General features: G+C 43.6%; 1 long non-coding RNA gene across 1 annotated transcript; it reads left to right on the forward strand.

The window, feature by feature from the left end:
• Window positions 1-7,186: 7,186 nt before the first annotated feature.
• LOC112406506 (uncharacterized) lies at window positions 7,187-11,003 on the forward strand. The gene is made up of 3 exons (XR_003004572.1): window positions 7,187-7,264; window positions 7,705-7,967; window positions 10,935-11,003. It is a non-coding gene; the product is annotated as an uncharacterized LOC112406506 (long non-coding RNA).
• Window positions 11,004-15,304: the final 4,301 nt, after the last annotated feature.

Below are 15,304 nucleotides of genomic sequence, written 5' to 3' on the forward strand. Positions count from 1 at the left end.
AACCCGCGTCCCCTGCATCGGCAGGCGGACTCTCAACCACTGCGCCACCAGGGAAGCCCCGGAGGGGCTCTCTTAATTTCCTACCAGGAATAAGCTGTCCGTCAGGTCATAGGGTGACTTACTGTAAAGTGAACTTCTCCGTCCTCGCTGAGCTCATCCCAGAGGCTGTCGGAGAGAGAATGTAGCTCAGTCTTTAGAACTCAAGTTCTGGAGTCAGATTGACCTGACTTGGACCTGCGAAAGCTTCCAAACCCTCGTGGGCCTCAGGGGTGTGTGTGTGTGTGTGTGTGTGTGTGTGTGTGTGCGCGCGCGCGCACGCATGGGCGTGCGCATGTAATTCTAAATTGGAGACAGTAACTCTTACCCTATAGAGGTGCACCACACACGTGCTTGGACTGACTCCTAAATGGTCACATGGCAAAGTCACTGAGGCCAAAGCCAAATATCGCCATCACGAAATGGATTTCTGGGATAAAAGAATAACCCTGCTCTTGCTATTAGAAAGTAATCATTAACGGTACCAGGTGTCTGTTGCTACGATGATGCTATGTAACCAGTAGCTACAAAACCTGGCCTGCATACGATAATCAGCATTTATTGTTCACTGTTCTCTTGGTCCTCTGGGCAGTGGTGCTGATCTGGGCCAGCCCCAGGGCATCTCAGCTGGGCTCATGTCTGCTCTCTCACAGGGCTTCTGTGACCTGGGGGCTGGCGGCCCAGGATGGTGTCAGCTCCAGCATCACGACTCTGCTCTGTGTGGTCCCTCATCCTCCAGCAGACGGTTGAGCTTGTTCTCAGGGTGTGGCAGGGTTAAAGAGTGAGAACTGAAGCATGGCGGCCAGCAAGGCCTCTAGAGATTAGGCTCAGAACTGGCACATCCGTCACTTGTGCTGCATTCTGTTGGCTAATGTGAATCATAGAGCTGTCCAGGTTCAGCGTGCCGGGAAAATAGACTCCACCTCTCGAAGGGAAGGGCCTCAAAGTTACATCACAAAGGCTATGACCATATGGAGGGGTAGAGAATTCGAGTTGCTTTTTCAGTCAACCTACGACATTAACATGCTTCTGTTATTGAAGTTTGATCAGTCCAATGTTATAAACTTGACGTGATGGTGAAGAAACAATAATTTCTCCACCGTCAGTTGCTAGATTTCCTTTCTGGTAGCTACCTACCTATTTCCAACACGAGATAGAAGCCACTTTCACCTGTGATTGGTAGAGAAGCAAGGTATTTAACTCATTTTAAAATAAATATTCTACTTTAGTCTTCGTTATGTCTGGATCAGAGATAATTTATCACATGGGCATTGTCGTAGAATAATTTGGGAGGTTTTCCTTGTGAAATTTTAGGTAGCAGTGTTGCCACGCTGATTTTAAAGCACCCATACAAAATTGAAAGAATTTCCAAATAGTACTTTTTCTTAAAAGGATTATGACTTATGTAGAATTTTTTTAAAAAATAGTAAATACAGTTCCTTTTTTTTTTGGCTGCGTTGGCTCTTTGTTGCTGCACGTGGGCTTTCTGTAGTTGCGGCAAGCGGGGCTACTCTTCATTGCGGTGCGCGGGCTTCTCATTGCGGTGGCTTCTCTTGTTGTGGAGCACGGGCTCTAGAGCGTGGGCTCAGTAGTTGTGGCTCACAGGCTCAGTAGTTTTGGCTCGCGGGCTCTAGAGCACGGGCTTCAGTAGTTGCAGCATGCGGGCTCAGTAGTTGTGGCTCACAGGCTCAGTAGTTTTGGCTCGTGGGCTCTAGAGTGCAGGCTCAGTATTTGCGGCACATGGGCTTAGTTGCTCCGCGGCATGTGGGATCTTCCTGGACCAGGGCTCAAACCCGTGTCCCCTGCGCTGGCAGGTGGATTCTTAACCACTGCACCACCAGGGAAGCCCAATAAATATAGTTCTTAAATACCACTTTATTTAATGTTAATAATGCTAGTTTACCAAAACACTTGTACAAGGTCTAGAATTATGATACAGTCTATTAATCTTTATTTTTCTGCTGCATATTATCATTTAAACTTGCATTTCGTTTGCTGACTCAAAAAGGATATGTATCCTGAAGCCAACATGCTTTCTTTCACATAATCTTCACAGTTTTCACACTCGTTGTAGTCTTGTGATAACAAATACAGATTTATAATTCAACTGACTGGTAGAATTCCAACCTCTAAACACACAAAAGAGGCTTTCACCCCAGATTTCACTGTAGAATGCTCATCTATATTTGCAAGTAAATACTGTCTTTCAATCTTAACAAATCTAAATATCGCACCTTGTTTGTATCTCTGATGTCATTAACGTGATTAGATGTGGTGGTAACCTATGCACGCAGATGACCCTGGATCATACACAAGTTCAGGGAAATACCGTTGAAACAGCTTCTAATATTTTCAGTAGAGTCCAGCTGCACAGCAAAGCCGAAGCTGGGCTCCGGGTGTGACTTTACTGCCACATGGGGTTTAGATTAAGTGAGGCAATGTGTGTAGACAAGGTATGACACACAGTAGGTGTTCAGTTGATGCCAGGTACTGTTTCCTACTATTTTAGCCTTTGGTCAGGATGAGTCATATTATGACATTGTATTTCGATGCCTAGTGAAACTTATCACCAAAGCTTCTGGAGTCAGAGCAGGCAGGAAGTTAAGATGGGGAATGTCTGTGCAAAAAAAGATCCCTTCCCTTGGAGTTTTAAATTGAATATTGTGTAGAAGGCTGTCTCCAAGCCTTGTTGCCTCTGTGAACCCAAATCTCCATGTTTTACTCTGCTGTGACTATCACAGCATCATGACAATTATTTCACCTCTTTTAACAGTGTGCTGCAAGTATGATTAAACCCGGAACGGGCTCCCGACACGTATGGAATCTATAGATGGAATCTGTATAATTGTTTATGATGATGTTTCAAAACCAAATGGATAACTATTGGTTTTGGATGTAAAGTACATACTTATTATAGCCCATTCCAAGTCTACACTAGGATTCTAAGTGGATCATGTGTTTCTGCAAATAGGTTGGATTTTAGGAACAAATTTAAAATGTGGCTAAATAGAGAGATCTATTGATATATGATTTTGGCTACTGAAAAGCTATTAGTGGGACTTCCTGGTGGCGCAGTGGTTAAGAATCCGCCTGCCAATGCAGGGGACACAGGTTCGAGCGCTGGTCCGGGAAGATCCCACATGCTGCAGAGCACCTAAGCCCATGCGCCACGACTACTGAGCCTGTGCTCTAGAGCCCGCGTGCCACAACTACTGAGCCCGCATGCCACAACTACTGAAGCCCGCACGCCTAGAGCCCGTGCTCTGCAACAAGAGGAGCCACCGCAATGAGAAGCCCGTGCACTGCAATGAAGAGTAGCCCCACTCGCCACGACTAGAGAAAGCCCACGTGCAGCAACGAAGACCCAACACACCCAAAAAATAAATAAATTAAAGCTATTAGTTACTAGATGTCTAGCTATTGTGTACTGTAATGATGTATTACTTTAGTATTTGTGTATTTCAGGTTCAGACTTTAGCAGCATATGCCTGCACATGTTAACCAAGGACAAATAAACTTATTTCTCATTCTTCACTCATTCAACGAGAAGCTGTACAGTCTATGGATGACGCAAAGGCAAATTGGACTGGGGTCTTGCCTTCAAGTAGCCTAGATCTAGGAGTTGTGACTTGGAGGAACGTTGCTTAAGATTTAAAGTAAAATCATGGTGGGCAGCTGATTGCTCCCTATCACTGGTCCCCAGCGTTTACCCCCGCGTCACCTTCCCCTTGGCCAACACCAGATTGACATTCCAGGTAAGCAGAGGGGTCATTTCAGCCTCCTAGTCATCTTCTTTCGGATCTTTCTTTTTTCCTGTGGATTTAGTCCATTTTCACTAGTATAATGTCGAAGCCTTTTTTTTGTTTAAATCTAGTTCCCAGGATGCTTTATGTTACTTAATTGATTGTAACAATTGGTTACAATTTAACCGTCTCACATTCAACTTTTAGCCAGAAGGTGGCGCTCAAGAGCCAAAGACAGGAAATCTTGGAAAGTTTACGGCTTTCGTATCTTTTTCTGTTTTTAAAGGTCTGGAATTATACTTTTCAATTTAGCACTTAGAGCCCAAAGTTCAGTAGCAAAATATGTGTGAAGTTAGCCAAGCTGTTAGGAATGGGTACTCAAATAATGTGTTTTAACAAGCATAAGATTTAAATTTAATAATTTGTTGACAATAGGGAGAAAGCGTAAATCAATCACCAGCATGGGAGAATGGGGTTTGGTTCTCTTCTAACAAGCGATGTACAATTAGTAATGTTGGCGCTTTGGTGTACATGTCTGTGTGGCAGATCATCCCAAATCAGAAGGAGCAGGGTTCATCCATTTTTGTGAGTCACTGGCCATAAAACAGATTGCCCAAATGTTAACAATCGTCGACCATGGTAAAGGGGTATAGAGCAGAGTGCTTTAGCTGTTCTTATTTCTGCAGCTCTTTCTCCAAGTTTGAAATTATTTGCGAGTACAAAGTAAAAGCAAACAAAAAACCAAGTTTCCTAGTTTATAGAGTCAAGCAGACATGGCCTGGTTTTATCCTTTGGTTAAAAGCAGCACTTACACTGCCCTTAGCTTACTTTGTAGGGAAAGACACTCAAATACTGGAGTTGGCTGAAATCTACAGATAATTGTGAAATGATACATCATGAGCGTTCATTAAGGGAGTTTGAAGACTTGATATGTGTCAGTGATCTGAATCCCAAGTGTTGATGATCCAAGGAACCTCGGCGTCTCCAGTGAGCTGGAGACGCGGCAAAGAGTGTCAGAATTCCTCCACGGAGGCGTGGGGAAAGGTGAGGCACTGGTTCTTGGCTTTCTCTGTTTGTCTTTTAAAAAGCCTTCCAGCGTCGTGAGCTCACTCCTCATCCATGACTCAGCCACTGTAATTCCAGCGTGTGTCAGAGCATCTGCTCCACACGCCAGAACCCACAGGTGGTTGTGCCTCCAGATCTGGAGCTCTGTTCCAACACTCGGACTTAAGAGTAAACCAGCCCTGATCTGTAGCTTCACCTCCAAGACGACCAAAGCAGGACCCACCATAATGAAGAAAGCAGCAGTTGAGGGCTCTGCTTGGAGGCGGTTACCCATTTTTTTTTTATTACTTGGAGTCTGTCTTAGTCTTTCTCTTCCTATCAAGCAACATATGGGTTATATTTTTTCAAAACTCAGGCTGAGTTTGGCTGCCCCATACAGTTTCTGGAAACGTATCGATGAGTTCAGGAGGAAGCGGGTTTTTTTTTTTGCTTGTTCGTTTGCTTGTGTTTTGTTTGTTTTGTTTCTGAGCACTTGGTATTCGTTCTCTACCAAGAGGACATCGGATATGCAAGTGCCTTTGCAGTAGTACCGTAAATGTTGGAAGTTCAATTTCAGCAGAGGAGTTTGCCCCTCCTGTGGTTTTAGCACTCAGTGTCAGGACCGCTGTGTTCAATCCAGTTGGCACGACTTCTTCATGTGGAGTGAGAGATACGGGTTTTACTGCGCTCTATAAATAGGACCGTTTATTGGCCCCAACATATTTATGTTCCCCTTCATTCAGTGCTCACTTAAACTGTCCAATTTGCTTGACCTGGTCTATAAATGTAAATTGCCTACATCTGAAAGTCACTCTGGTTGCCTTCCGAATGTGCAGGAGTTGGATTCTCATTACCTCAGCGGACGGACAGAGACCAGGTCTCAAGGTAGCCCTTGAGCCAGGGGATCACCTTCTCACTCTCTCTTCCCCTCAACACTCAAAAGTGCTAAAAATGCATAGTATTCCCAAACTTTAATTAAAATATTACAGGGGTGGGATACCAGATACATTTCTATAGAGGCAGCCATCTCATCTGGTTTTAAAATGTTTTCTTTGCTGAAGGATGTCAGGAAGTTTGATTGACGTCAAAAGAACAAAGATGAACCGCGTTTGCTGTTTTCTTTATAAGCCTAACGCTTTGACATTGCCTAGTAAGATTCAAGGAATACTAGTAGGAATCTCAAGAATTTAACTAGTCCTGGCCCTGTCTATGGCACGGCTGTCCTAAGACACCCCTCGTCCTTCCGAGGCTGGAGTTTATTTAATAAGTTCTTAAGGAACTTAGGGGCTGGGGAATTTCATCCCCTCTTTTCATTCTCTTGCGTTACTGCTTCTGCATCTACACTGGTTAGAGAGTGTGCTTTAAATCACACTCTGACCCGACTCCACTTCCTCTGGTCTGCCTTCTCTGTGCTGGAGACTCAGGGCCCCCCTAAAATAATCCTTTGCGTGGTTAAAGGGAGTTTTGAAGCAAACTCCATCACCTTTTTTCCCCTCAGCACCTGAAGTCTTTCTATACCTTTCCGCTTTCTGTTTTTCTAATATTTTCTTCTGGACCTCGTGTCTCTAAAGCTAGTCAAGCTACTTCCAGAAATAAAAGAACTGAAAATATGTATACCTTACAAAATCAAACTGCTGTGCGCCAAGAAGGAAATTGGTAATAGAAATTAAGAATGCCAATGATTGGCATCTTTCAGCTAGGACATCTCATTTGTGTAGCGTTAGAAACTACTTCATCGACAATAAAGGCTGGGAAAGGAATCCTAATTTTACTTGTGTTAAGATTAATTGGATGACATTCTCCATAGGCTGGAAATTCCTTTTTAACTTCTTTGGAAATTTTAGAAGCGTAGATGAATTTAAACCTTTTTTTTTTAGCTTACTAAATAACAAACTTATTAGGAGAGATACTGTAATGATAATCAAAGAAGTTAGCACGATGCCTGGCACATACCAGATGTTCAGTAGTCAGGGGTCCTTATTAGCTGACTGAGCTTCAGTCTTAGAGCTATTCAAGCATATTTTCTAACATAAAGACATTAAAAAAAAAAAACCCTTTCTTCTAATTAGGTAATGAAGGCTAGCAAGTTGGAGACTGTCCAGAGAACAGTTACATTATACGAGAACTTACACTATCAAGCAAGAAGTGTCCCCAGTGCTGTAAAGCTGCAAAGTGGTCTGAAATACTTAACACGTCTTAAGGTATAATTGGGACGCTAACATTTGTAGGACGTGGAACTCATCAAACCCTTTTCTGCTCATTTGAATACTTGCACAATGCAGGGCGCTCTCCCTTTATTCTTTCAACAGAGACGTTTTGAGGAAACGCAGATGTGAGGCGCTATCCAAGGACTTTTAAACAAATATGAAGTTTAATTCAGTTGTTTCCTGAGCGGTTGACTTCTTGCAAAAGCCAAAGAAAATCTCTTACTAATCCAAAAGGTACCCCCAAAAAAGGTTGATGCCATAAAATGGGGGGAGGGCTTGGTTTCAGAAAGTTAAAGTATTTGGACAGGGATAATTACGAGGGGGCTGTGAGGCTGCACTGTGAATCCCATCATTCTGTTTCTGCTCAAATAAGCAGCACAGTGGTCCTTTTATCTTTTTATGTTTTTACCAGGAGACTGGTGGGGCAGCTTTGATGAAGGAAATTCCTGTTTACGCCAAATCTGAACACCCAGGATGATTGGGATTTTTTTTTTACGATGACCCAGGCATATAAAAACGATGATCTTAAGGGTCAGAAATCCCAAGGAACCTATGACCCCAAAGTGCCTTTTGAATTATTTCAATTAAAAATATGCAATTCCGGGTCTGTGTAAAACAGCATCGTTTCATGGGACGTAATATTAGACATTACTCCACCTTGTCTTGCTTTGCAGGGACCAGCCCTGCTGCACCCGGAAATTCCTCTTTGGTGTGGGAGTCCCCGCAGAGTGACCCTGTGCTTCTCAGACTCGCCTTTGTGGTACCCACGGAGGCTGGCAGCATCGTGGGCCAGCCCTGGCTCTCAGTGCTAACCAGAGTCTCGGTGACCTGGCTCGTGCCTGTGGGAGGCCTGGTGATGTCCACCGCCACCAACACTGCAAAGGAGGCAAGCTGCTGCCACCGATTCTGTGGACGGCAAACTTTTCCACGTCACCAGGTGACACCCGGGAAACAGCTTGTTCCTTTCCTCATCTGCCTTCATTGCAAACCACTCTCACCTTAAGCCTCAAAAGTATTCTGTGGGGTGGGGCCCTGGGAGGCTCCGACTAGAAATTCCCTCCCTCTGAACCCGCTGTCCAAGGATTTCATCCCCAGCGCCAGGTTTGGGACCCTAGTCTTACCAGATATTTTATCTCCAAATTGCTACACTCAGAATGGCTTTCGTATTTAGGTGCATTTTATTGAATTCAGTTCGTTGAAAGTAACACTTCAGTATTTTTGTGCCTGGCATATAGCACGTGCTTCATAAACCAAGCCTGCTCCAAGTCTACACTGTGGGACCCAAAGATGAACAGGATTCGATGTGTACCTTCAAGGAGTTATTGTCTAGACAGCAAGACAAAAGGAATCGTAATCCCAGTCATATCAATAGAGATATGAATACACCGTTCGGGGGAAATTGAACCTGGATCTGGGGTATCCAACCCCATTCTCCAGCCTGTTTTTTTTTATAGAAGTGTAGTTGATTTACAGTGTTGTGTAATTTCTGCTGTACGGCAAAGTGATTCAGTTATATATATATGCATTCTTTTTTTCATATTCTTTTCCGTTATGGTTTATCACAGGATATTGAATATAGTTCCCTGTGCTATGCAGGAGGACCTTGTTGTTCATCCATTCTATAGATAATGGTTTGCATCTGCTAATCCCAAACTCCCAATCCATCCCTCTCCCACCCCCTACCCCCTTGGCAACCACGAGTCCATTCTCTATGTGAGTCTGCTTCTCTTTCATAGATAGGTTCATTTGTGTCGCATTTTAGATTCCATATATAAGTGATATCATATGATATTTGTCTGTCTCTGTCTGATTTACTTCACTTAGTATGAGAATCTCCAGGTCCATCCATGTTGCTGCAAATGGCATTATTTCATTCTTTTTGATGGCTGAGTACTATTCCATTGTATATATTGATATATACTACATCTTCTTTATCCGTTCATTTGTTGATGGACATTAGGTTTTTTACGGTTGTTGGCTGTTGTGAATAGTGCTGCAGTGAGCATTGGGGTACGTGTATCTTTTAGAATTAAGGTTTTGTCTGGACATATGCCCAGGAGTAGAATTGTCCAACCATTTTGAATCAGCATACATTTACCTTAAGTACCGTATTCTAAATGAATGTCTAGTTTCCTCAAACTGTTTCTAGCACATACTCCAGTCACTGCAGCTCCTCCCTATGTGGTCCACAGGTATAGGGCTATGACTCAAGCTGCCTCACATTTTAGGAAGACCTCAGTTGTCTTATGCATTCCTGCCATCAGTAGGTTAGAAGGAGCAGGGAAGGAAGGATGTATTGGTCAGCTCAGGCTGCCATAACAAAGTACCACAGACTAGGGCTCTTAGACAACGGAAATTTATGTCCCACAGTTCTGGAGGCTGGAAGTTTGAGATCAAGGTGCCAGCAGGTTTGGTCTCTCCTGCGGCCTCTCGCCTTGGCTTGTAGACGGCCGTCTTCTCATTGTGTCCTTACTGCTCTTTCTTCTGTGCGTGCCCACCCCTGGCGTCCCTTCCTCTTCTTGGAAGGACAGCAGTCCTATTGGCTTAGGGCCTTATGGCCTCATTTAGCCTTGATTATCTCCCTAGCACCTCCTGTATTTGCCTCGCCACGTACAGTCACATCGGGGGTTAGGGCTTCAACCTATGAATTTGGCGGGGGGTGGGGGGTGGGACATAATTTAAGTCCATAACGGAGGTTTTGCAACATTCATCTTAGAGGCTTGGAATTACATTCAGAAGTATCTGACTGTGACACAGAACTTTTTAGCTGATCATCTTTCAGTGTCATTCATCATTAGGAGAATAGGGTTTTGAGACTGGATTAGTGAACCTGCTTCAGGACCTTCATGTGACATCACAGCTAGATGGCCAGTTTCTGCAATCTTTTTTTCTAGATTCTTCTTTATTGTAAAATACACATAAGATAAATTTTACCATTAATATGGCTAAGTAGATTCACAGGGTTGTGTGACTATCACCATTTCTAGTTGCAGAACATTTTCAACCCAAAAGGAAAGCCTGTACCCATCAAGCCATCACTTCCCCTTCTGCCCTCCCTCCCCAGCCCCAGGCAACCACTGACCTTCTTTCTGTCGCTATGGATTTGCCTGTTTAGGACATTTCATATAAATGGAATCATACCTTATATGCCTTTTTGTGTTTGGCTCTTTGGTTTACCATAGTGTTTTCAAGGTTCATTCATGTTGTAGCGGGTGTATTTCATTCCTTTTTATGGCCAGATAATATTCCAGTTGTATGGATAGACCACATTTTGTTTATCTGTTCATTGGTAGATGGACATTGAGTTGTTTCTACTTTTTGGCAATTATAAATAGTGATGCTATGTGTACAGTATTTAAAATATTGTCCAATTATCTTTTATTTTAAATATATATATTTATTTATTTTTATTTTGGCTGAGCCAGGCTGGACATATGTTTTCAACTCTTTTGGGTATGTATACCTAGGAGTGCAACTGCGGGGTCATATGGTAACTCTGTGTCCAACTTTTGAGGAACCGTCAAGCTGTTATGCACAGTGGTTTTATATTCCCAACTAGCAAAGTGCGGGTTCCAATTTCTCAACATGCTCTCCAATCCTTGTTATTTTCCCTTTATTATTATCACCATTGCCATCTTAGTAGCTATGAAGTGTTACTGTGATTCTGACTTGCGTTCCCCAATGACTAATGATGTTGAATATCTTTTCATATGCTTGCTGTGTATCTTCTTTGGAGAAATGTCTATGCAAGTCCTTTGCCTGTTTTTTGATTGGGTTGTTTGTCTTTTTGTTGTTGAGTTGTATATATACTCTGGATACTAGACTCTTCTCAGCTATATGATTTGCAAAAACTTGCTGCAGGCTTTTTGACGTTATGTTAATTTTGTTTACGCCACCCTTTTAGATACTCTGGCATTACTGGAAGAAGTCCTGGGTGGTTTTTAACTCCATATCTTCAAAAAGAAAATATACCAATAGTAAACATCAAGATCGAAATAAAAATGTTTCAGTAAAGCTCTGGGGTTAGGGGCTTCCCTGGTGGCACAGTGGTTGAGAATCTGCCAGCCGATGCAGGGGACACGGGTTCGAGCCCTGGTCTGGGAAGATCCCACATGCCGCGGAGCGACTAGGCCCGTGCGCCACAACTACTGAGCCTGCGCGTCTGGAGCCTGTGCTCTGCAACAAGAGAGGCCGCGACAGTGAGAGGCTCGCGCATCGCGATGAAGGGTGGCCTCCGCTCGCCACAACTAGAGAAAGCCCTCGCACAGAAACGAAGACCCAACACAGCCCAAAATAAAAAACAAAACAAAACAAAACAAAAAACTCTGGGGTTAGGGGTGAGGATGGGGCAGGGAGAGCAGAGTATGTCAGATGTTTCACGTTAATAGTAGATGAGAAGAAAAAGAATTTTAAGTATGGAAATTACTTTTCTGAAAGTATATTAATTACAAGGAAAAAACAGGAGGATGAAAGATGAAAAACTTTAAAGCAACAAGGAAGATTTTTTTTCCCAAAATTTTATGACCGTTTTTATTTTCAGATGAGGTTAAGTAAACCACAAGACAAAATTAAAAGAAATGTAAATTAACATATTTGTTTGGGTTTGCGGTCTCATTTGTTAACACAAACACTTTAACTTAAAAGAACTTCTGGTAAACCAAATATGAGTTTTCAGTACTACTATTTATAAAAGAGGAGGGAGAGAAGTGGATGAACCCAGGGAAAGCCATTCTTCCTAAACAGACTGCTGACCGTGTGCAGATGGTAGGAACCTCTGCTCTTCCTGCAATACACAGAAAATCACTGAAGATCTGGCAGCTTTTAGAACTGCAAGCCAAAGGAAATATGATTACCTCCATGTGATTTGCATCAACTCCAGTTAGCCGAGTTATAAGTAATCATTTCTTTAGTCCTATGGCTTTGTACTTTTAAAGATATGTCAGAAGTTTGTTTTTAAATCAGTTGTATTTCTTTTTCCCTAGAGGTAAACTACAACATTCTGTTAGCTGTCACAATTAAAGTTAACAATGCACTAATATTGAGCAACTGATTTTCTGTGTTTTAGAAGGATAAGTGTTTTACTTAGCTCCTCCGGCTGCTCTGTTTTATCAAGAAAGTATGTCATTTGCACATTCAAATTACGTAAATTCAACTACTGTGGAAAAAGAATAATGAGAGGGAGAAATAACGATGTAAACAGTGTGTGTGATTTTGCCCTCATTCCACTCAAAAGACACACATATCACAGTGATTGTGAATCAAGCAACCTGAAGTGGTTTCCTCCCCCTCGTGCCTCTCGCAGTCATGAGCCTCTTGCCGCACTGAGCCTGATTCGAGGATAAAGCTGACTACGTCGTTTTTTTCACCATATATGCTGATGCTACACGTGAGTGCTTTAAAATGGGGTTGGTTGCAGCCCATGTCACAGCTAGGAATCCTATATGAACAAGCAGAGTGAAAGGTACTAAGAAACATCTTAACAAACTGAAGAGGAAAACGTCCAAAGGCAAAACAGAGGTACCAATAAGAATCAAGTTCAGAGCAGTCAAAAACATGAAGGTCAAAGTCAGTAGATGGTGATAAAATGCATTTTATTCATATATATATATATGGGGGGGCACAGACTGAAAGGCAAAATAAACTGAAAATATACTTCTGCAGTTAGTGTCTACAGAATTCAACTTTTTAAGAGGGAGGAGGGCACTCCTTCATAGGTGTTTAAATCTACTTTGGCACACTGCCTGACATCTAGTTTTGATTATAATAAATTATTACTACTACCTGTATGTTTTGATAACTAGTTACAGTTGCTCAGAAAAGACTAGTAAAATAGTTTAAGACTGTCAAGGATGGTGAGGGAATTCCTTATGGAAGGAACATTGCCACCTTAATATGACCCAGTGGCATCTCCCACAGAGATGCTCAGTAAGTACTTGACAACTTATTTTATAAAAGAATTCAATACAACGTACTAGATACACAAAGAAAAAGTAAAATCAAGTCAGAGGGAGGAACAGAGTGGTATAAAATCTCTATGAGCATTGATGACAAGCAACCACCACATTGAGTAACCACGAAACAGGCCTCTCCTTCACTTTTAGGGAATAAGGGAACACAGCAGTAAAAACGAGGATGAATTTGCTCAAAGCTCTGCACTTCCAAGTCTGCTGATTGTGGACTAACCATTCTAATGGTTCTGAACCATTCGGGAAAAACTTCTTGGGTTTAAGCTCTGGCATTACCAGGTCATAAATCAATTTCAGTATGAAAATGGCCAACAGTGCTTTCTTCATCAATAAACTGACAAATCATGGGTGCTTTGGAGAAGAGGATAAATGGATAGTGGAAGGAGGATATGGCATAAATACTGTCTGAAGAAATGGACAATTCCCTTGCATTAATTTTTTCCCCAAAGGCAAAAAAAAAAAAAAAGTATTAACCCTCTGAACCCCACCCCAGTCATTTTATGGTGCCATAGGAAAATAATGATGCCTGGCCATCTGGTGATTCGTGTAGAGTCAGCAGTTAATTCCGGGCTTTCTGTGGTGGAGACTGGTGACCAGCAGCGTGGTGGGCAGGCTTTGGAGTTCAGGCAGACTGTGACTTTCTGTCTGTAAGGACTGGGCAGGTTATCCTCACCAGCAAAGTGAGGCGAGTAGTTATGTCTTCTCTGTAGGGTTGCTGTGAGGATTAAATGTGCACGTGAAACTCAGCACAGCGTCTGGCGTGGAGTAAGCCTTCAATACATTAGCTCGCAGTACCAATGTTTTCTAAGAAAAAAATCGGAAAAACTGAGTCTTCCCTTGGCTTCTTCTAGTCCAAGTGCTGTTGCTCTGATGATTTTTCTGATCTTGCTAGCCTCCAGGGATCCAGCACATAACCCCCGGGTTATGTGCTTAAACTGACCCTGTACATCACTGATCGTAGCTTTATAATACTTGTACCATCTTTGCTTATTCAGTTCTTTGTCTCTCTGTCCAATTTCCAGAGACTTTCATCTCCGTGTGAAGGAAATGGCCACGACGTCTGGCTTCTTGGAGAACCCCCCGGACCCAACACAGAACGCGGTATACTGTAACCGCTTAGCTTGTAGTTGTGGAACGAATAATTCGATATTAAAATCTCGTTCATTTACTAGGTTTAGAAAAGTTCGTGGCCGGTGCATTTAAAATACATAATTTTATGAAACTAAAAATACCCCTCCCCCCACCACAAAGTCTAATGAAATCAAGTGCAGTGCTTGGAGAGAGGTTTACTGAAAAGAGTAAGGTGTTTGCTTCCAGGGCGTAGGGTCGGTTTTTCCTTTTGATTCCGTGGGGCGAGTGGCAGGGTAGCCAACCTGCCCCAGTCCGCACGGTGACCCGGCCCGCCCAAGTGCCCAACCATGTCTGAACAGCGGCGTCTTTGCTGTGAATAAAATTGCTTTGTGTTCCATGGACACGGACTTGGGGGGTGGGGAACCTCAGTGGTCAGCACCTCTTATGCTCCACTTGAAAGATGAACAAACTGAAGCCAGAAAAATGCAAGATTCTTTTTCTGGTCGGGCTGGGCCTAGATGTCAGGTCGCTGACTTCCAGACCGTGTCGGAAGGGTCACCAGATCCTTTAAAAATAATCACGGCGGCTTTAATAGCATCAGCACCTGTTGTTTCAGCTTCCGCAAGGCAGGAGCTATTAATCTCTCCTCCTCAAAGCCGCGTTGCTGGTCTGTCGGAGCCTTGTTTGCTTCTTCACGCAGCTGTCTACACCATCGGGGCCAAATGTGGAGCCGAGGCACCTTTCTGCTTAAATCCAATAAATCGCTCTGCCCAAATTTAGAAAGAAAAGTGACACACATCATCCGGACAGCGGCCTAATCTGGCAAGTCTCCACCCCACCTAGTAGAAGCCCGAGCCCACCACGCAGCCCCAGGCCAGTGACCGGCCGTGGCCTGGACATCAGGGGCTGGGAACTGGAGGGACAGTGAGTCTAAGTGGCAACTTCAGCGTCCGTAAATGGAGCGCAGTTATCATCCTTCTTTGGGAAGTTGTGAGAATCCGAACTGTGAATGCCGCCTAAGACCTGCAATAAGCAAGTTGAGTTTGCCCTTATTGCCGTTACTGCTGTTGCTGTGTTAGCTCGAGCGCCGTTGTCTCCCGCGCCCTTTCTACCCGGCAGCCCACGGCCCGCGGCCGCTCCAGCCCGAAAGTGAAGGGCTCGCGGCCCCTGGGGCGGCGAGGGCGGGGCGGCCCCAGCGCGCATGCGCGCCCGCGGCGCCAGTCCCTCTTAAGAGCGC

Source organism: Neophocaena asiaeorientalis, unplaced genomic scaffold, assembly GCF_003031525.2.
Source record: "Neophocaena asiaeorientalis asiaeorientalis breed wild unplaced genomic scaffold, Neophocaena_asiaeorientalis_V1.1 scaffold59, whole genome shotgun sequence".
In the NCBI taxonomy this organism is placed as follows: domain Eukaryota; kingdom Metazoa; phylum Chordata; class Mammalia; order Artiodactyla; family Phocoenidae; genus Neophocaena; species Neophocaena asiaeorientalis.